Source organism: Lingula anatina, chromosome 4 (genome assembly GCF_051362555.1).
Source record: "Lingula anatina isolate TDL-2025a chromosome 4, LinAna3.0, whole genome shotgun sequence".
Lineage (NCBI taxonomy): Eukaryota > Metazoa > Brachiopoda > Lingulata > Lingulida > Lingulidae > Lingula > Lingula anatina.
In genome coordinates, this window is record NC_141770.1 from 24,402,848 (window position 1) to 24,408,847 (window position 6,000).

The 6,000-nt window shown below is 37.8% G+C and overlaps 1 long non-coding RNA gene, 1 other non-coding gene and 1 pseudogene across 2 annotated transcripts; 1 reads left to right on the forward strand and 2 right to left on the reverse strand.

The window, feature by feature from the left end:
• Positions 1-1,025: 1,025 nt before the first annotated feature.
• Positions 1,026-2,704, forward strand: LOC147762626 (uncharacterized). The gene is made up of 2 exons (XR_015333688.1): positions 1,026-1,135; positions 1,813-2,704. It is a non-coding gene; the product is annotated as an uncharacterized LOC147762626 (long non-coding RNA).
• A 1,524-nt stretch (positions 2,705-4,228) lies between these two features.
• Positions 4,229-4,420, reverse strand: LOC147762627 (U2 spliceosomal RNA). The gene has a single exon (XR_015334249.1). It is a non-coding gene; the product is annotated as a U2 spliceosomal RNA (small nuclear RNA).
• A 1,498-nt stretch (positions 4,421-5,918) lies between these two features.
• LOC147762628 (U2 spliceosomal RNA) overlaps positions 5,919-6,000 on the reverse strand; it is a 139-nt pseudogene continuing 57 nt past the window's right edge.

The window sequence follows — 6,000 nt, forward strand, 5'->3', positions numbered from 1 at the left end:
TAATGCACGACGTCGTTTCGACATAATAGTCTGATATGTCAGTGCGTAACTTGGAGACGCTGTTTGTCAATAGGACGGTGCAGAAGATTTCGGAGATGGTTTGCCTTAGGAATGAATGATTGCTAGCAAAATCGTTGTGCGCTTAAACTCAAGGATTACCCTCAGTAGGACACATACTGTCAGGATTTAGGGGTGATTTGAAACGTCATGGATTTTTTGGTACATCCGCGTCACGAAATAGCGCCAAAAAAGCGGCGCGATGAAAAATGCGTACGTCTGAAATAATTAAACTTTGCGAAAAAACTACAGTGAATTGACTTTCCATATTTTAGAGACTAAACGAGGAGTTATCCGTCTATTGAAAAACTGTAAGCTTTTGTCAATGCACTGTACAGAGTTACAACTATTTCTCTCCGAATCCAGAAAACTGAAAATTTTACGTGTCCGAAAATGCTTTTGTATAGCGAGGGACTATATTGCGAGGAAATTGTTTCCAAATATGAAATTGGCTTTAAATTAATAAAATGGTCGAATATATATCCAGGTTTTCGATTTTGAAGGGAATTTCCCGCACACTCTCTGGTTAAAAAGTCTCGACAGAAAATCAGAAAAGTTGTGAAAAAACAGAGCAAAATTTCTCCCCTGAGGTACCTCCGATAAGAGTGCACATCTCATTCATTTCTCGAACTTAAAATTACGTTTATTCATCCAAAAAAGTTAGTGACTAACCTCAATTTTCACGCAAAGCAATGATGTTCCATAAGTTGCTACGACAGCATTTTTTTGACCTTGAACTGTGGAAGTTCAAAAAAGTCATGTGATACAAATCATGTGACGCGCAGATTTGGGTGCTAAAATGCACCTTTATAGACCCATATTAAGTCAAATATAAATTTAAGAAACAGAATAAACATTCCTTTTATCAAAGACCTAAAACTTAATACAAATTTAGTAAATTTACCGAAATCCCGCCCACTAAACGAGAGGTGAACAGAGGTGCTTTCCAACGAAACCCCGCTATTTACCACGAGGCAGGGACAGGTGAAGTAGGTTAATTGTGCGGCAAGTTATAATTTTTATCCTTGCTGAAATATGGAACCCACATATTTATAGCATGTCAGAGACTCATTATCAGGTACGTATGCAAATTATTTAAATTGTAAAATTTATATAAATGCTTTTTATTACGAGAAATGTGCTAGTTTCGCTCCACTACATACTGTACATAATCAAACACATTTGTTATACATTGTATCTTGTAGATTTGTTGTTAAAATGTGCACCGTGTGACCGACGCAGGCTCATTCAGAGTAATCTAACTCCGACTACAGTTCAGTTTTAAGATTAACTTTTGATCTAGTGTTATTTAGAATACTAATATTACATAACGACATGTGCCTTAGTACGTACGTGTACTGTAGCTGTATAACGTACAGTGGCATTGCGAGCACCTGTCATGTGAAGTATAGATAATGTGCTTGACAGTTGTATATATTGATTGTATTATGAATACATCGCCTTTTATTTGTAATAATTAGCAATAGGTCAGGGGAGTATTTGGCAAGATTTAACATTTCCCTTGTCTGAAAAAAGATAAAGCCAGTAATTATTATTTTATTATGTGAGTTCCTAGACTTGTGTTAGTTAAGTACCACTTGGACATATCTTCCGTCCCTCACTCATTGTTAGTCAATTTTTTTTTTTTTTATGTTAAATGGACCTATATATTGAAAATGGGTGTAAACAGATTGTTTTTACTTTTAGTTGCATGGATATTGTAAATTCTGAATTTATTCTGATTTTCTTTTCCAGATAAAAGAAGAACAGTTTTTTCAGATATTACAGAATCTCTGCCAGACTTTGAAGTGCCCTGAAAAGTGATCACGATGATATGCTGCATCATTATCATGCATTCCTATTAGTCATATTAAAAAACTGTCACCAAGCCCAGTGAAAATTGGTTATCAAAGTATTCTTTGGCAGCACTTACATTTTTTGGAACATAAAAATTGAATTTTTAAAAAGAAATATGACTTCGGTAGTATTTCTTTAAGATAATTGGATGGCAGTTATTACGGACACATTTTTTTTCTAATTGGACTCTCAGGAGCCAGACTGCTTTTCACATTCAAACAAGAATTTAAAAAGAAAAAAAAATGTCAGAATAGTAAAAGAGGTATTTTGAATATATTTACAGTCCACATATTCTGTAATGCCTGGTGTTCACAAATACAGGTAGAGCCCTTTTAGGAAGCAAGTTACATATTCCCATATTTTTATATCAGATATCAAATACAAGCATATGAAACTGTTTTGAATAAAGACATAAATTGTCCTTGGTGATCAGCATATTATTCTCTTATTTTAAGTCTTAAAAGGATAGCTAATGTATTTTGAGATAATGCATTTGAAGACGGAACATGTATGAAAATTTCTAAAGCAAAAAAAAAAAAAAAAAAAAAAAAAAAAAAAAAAAAAAAAAATAGGAAAGTCATTAAGTTCAACCTAGTGCAATGAAAGTGAAAATTTTATATTAATTTTGGAAATATTTTTTGTTTTTATTTATGTATTTTTTACATTTTTACACACTTTGTATAACTAAATACTTTGTGTATTCTTACTAGCGCCCATGCATATGGACTTCCTGTGCATGTATACTTGTACCATTGTTTTGAAAATAAAATTATATCCTGTTGTTTTTTTACCCTCTGTTTTTTATTGACTATAAAAGAGGTAACTTTTCATATCAGCCCATAATGGATTCTCCTGGAGTAAATGACAATTTCCCCCTTCTTACCAATAGTTACCAATCAGTTTTGACATTCAAAATTAGTCTGTACTGTAATTTTTTAATTAATTTTAATATTTCAAAAGATTATTACAGAGTACAGCCACAATGTGATTGGATGGCAAGAACAGTTTCCAAAATAATTGTGAAAACTACCATTTTGGTGGTAAAATGGAATATATTGTATTCCTATGGGTTCTTTACACTATTTATTCTTAAATGTGAATCTCATACAAACAGTTGTTAATCCTTTAAAATATTCATTTAAGAAACGAATTTGTCTGAGAAAAATAAAGAAAAACAACTTTGTTTTATTTTAAACTTAAGTTTTTGATTCAGCAATGTTCAATTACCAACATAATTTCATATGTAACATTGAAACATATGCAAAGTACATGTACCGGTAGTAGGGCATAGAAAAAGAAGGTGCAACAATATTAAATTTACAAGTTAGATATGAAACTGACACGCATTGTTTGACTATTAATTGAAAACTGTAATAATATCCAAAATAACCGGTGATAATCGCCAAAATAAAGTACATCTGCAAATGTAAACAAACGAGTTGGGCCCGTCTTGGGTCATGGATGACGCAAAAACCTGGATCTTGCACGATTTTTGGTACAAAAAATTCTGCAACATTTGTTTACAAAGATGAATTTTAATAATTCTTTCTACATACAACATTGATTAAAAGATACGTTATCTCTCATCCGGAATTTCCCGCACACTCTCTAGTTGAGGAATAGTGGCCAAAGTTACGATGTTGCCAAGGTCAAATTTTACCGCTCAGTGCGACTTTGACGAACGCAAGCTCGCTCTAAACTACATAATTTTAATAGAAGTGTACATGAATATGAAGTCTAAATACCCAAAAATCATAATATCGTATTAGACTTGCTAAGTGTGCATTTATTTAGAGTATATAGCTATTCTTCGACCAAGTTAAAATTTTTACAAAATTTGAGCCCGACGTTATACGTCCTGGCGCGAGAAAACGACGTTATATCACTCCGCATCGACAGTATGTGTCCTACTGACAGCCTATTGGAGCAAACTTGGATGGCGTCACAGACAGATAATGCACGACGTCGTTTCGACATAATAGTCTGATGTGTCACTGCGTAACTTGGAGACGCTGTTTGTCAATAGGACGGTGCAGAAGATTTCGGAGATGGTTTGCCATAGTTTAAGCGACTCCGGTCTGTGTGCAATTTGGTCGCGTTTGAATTTATCCCACAGGTTGAGGCATTTTCGAGGATTTTTTGCTTGCTGCACGCTGCAACATAAATTGCGCATGTCGTATCCAAGCAAATATCTGTGAAAGTATGCCTAGATCGTATCAAGAAGGGAGAGTTGTTAGTTTATTTTATTTTTAACATGACTTTGTGAGTAGACTGAGGAGAGTTGTTATTTTTTAAATTTTATGCGACTCCCCGGAGGGAGTGGGCCGATCCTGGAGGTACTGCAATACCAGGCCAACCCGTGGCAGGGGTGGAGCAAGCTCCTGACGCCCCGCCCAGTTCCAAAAATCAGTTTAATATCGAAGTCCCCTGTAGGAGACGTATCAGATATTAAGCTGATAAGAACAGATACTACACTTTGATCTTAGCCAAAAGGCCGAGAAGCGATGCCCACTAACGGCTAGTGAAGTGATGTCGACCTGTAAATCTCAACCGCCTTGATGACTTGGATATCGTGTTTAGTTGTCAACATCGCCAGCTTCGTATGTTCGTCTGGTTCGTTAACTGCAGTATTCGACTGCGTCATTGCAATATCGCTTTAGGGCAATGATTTTGATCCCGAAGAAAGTTGTGACGAACTGCATCTTCAGTTCTTAAATCCCCAATTTATCCGATTTCTGCGTGGCACGGGACGTTCGCAAAAGCCCCATTTCGACCCATCGTATGGATCACAGCAGATGCACTGCATTGTTAACAAACACAATTTCAAGTTTGAAGAGAGGTGAAGCCAGTCCGTACCCGCCGAATAACGTTCCGTTGCTGAAAAGCAGGCTTGCGTGCATTCGTGCTTCTCTGACAGCCTATTGGAGCAAACTTGGATGGCGTCACAGACAGACAATGCACGACGTCGTTTTGATATAATAGTCTGATGGGTCACCGCGTAACTAGGAGACGCTGTTTGTCAATAGGACGGTGCAGAAGATTTCGGAGATGGTTTGCGTTAGTTTAAGCGACTACGGTCTGTCCGCTATTCGGTCGTGTTTGAATTTATCCAACAGGTGGAGGCATTTTCGAGGAGTTTTTGCTTGCTGTACGCTTCAACATGCATTGCCCATTGTCGTATCCAAGGAAAAGTCTGTGTGAGTGTGCCTAGATCGCATTTATTTTTAACATGACTTTGTGAGTAGACTGAGGAGAGTTGTTATTTTTTAAATTTTATGCGACTCCCCGGTGGGAGTGGGCCGATCCTGGAGGTACTGCAATACCAGGCCAACCCGTGGCAGGGGTGGAGCAAGCTCTTCGTTTTGACATAATAGTCTGACGTGTCACCATCTTCAGTTCTTAAATCCCCAATTTATCCGATTTCTGCGTGGCACGGGACGTTCGCAAAAGCCCCATTTCGACCCATCGTATGGATCACAGCCGATGCAGTGCATTGTTAACAAACACAATTTCAAGTTTGAAGAGAGGCGAAGCCCGTCTGTACCCGCCGGATAACGTTCCGTTGCTGAAAAGCAGGCTTTCGTGCATTTCGTGCTTCTCTGACAGCCTATTGGAGCAAACTTGGATGGCGTCACAGACAGATAATGCACGACGTCGTTTCGACATAATAGTCTGATATGTCAGTGCGTAACTTGGAGACGCTGTTTGTCAATAGGACGGTGCAGAAGATTTCGGAGATGGTTTGCCTTAGTTTAAGCGACTCCGGTCTGTGTGCAATTTGGTCGCGTTTGAATTTATCCCACAGGTTGAGGCATTTTCGAGGATTTTTTGCTTGCTGCACGCTGCAACATAAATTGTGCATGTCGTATCCAAGCAAATATCTGTGAAAGTATGCCTAGATCGTATCAAGAAGGGAGAGTTGTAAGTTAATTTTATGTTTAACAGGACTTTGTGAGTAGACTGAGGAGATGAGTTATTTTCTTAAATTTTATGCGACTCCCCGGAGGGAATGGGCCGATCCTGGAGGTACTGCAATACCAGGCCAACCCGTGGCAGGGGTGGAGCAAGCTTCTGACGCCCCGCCCA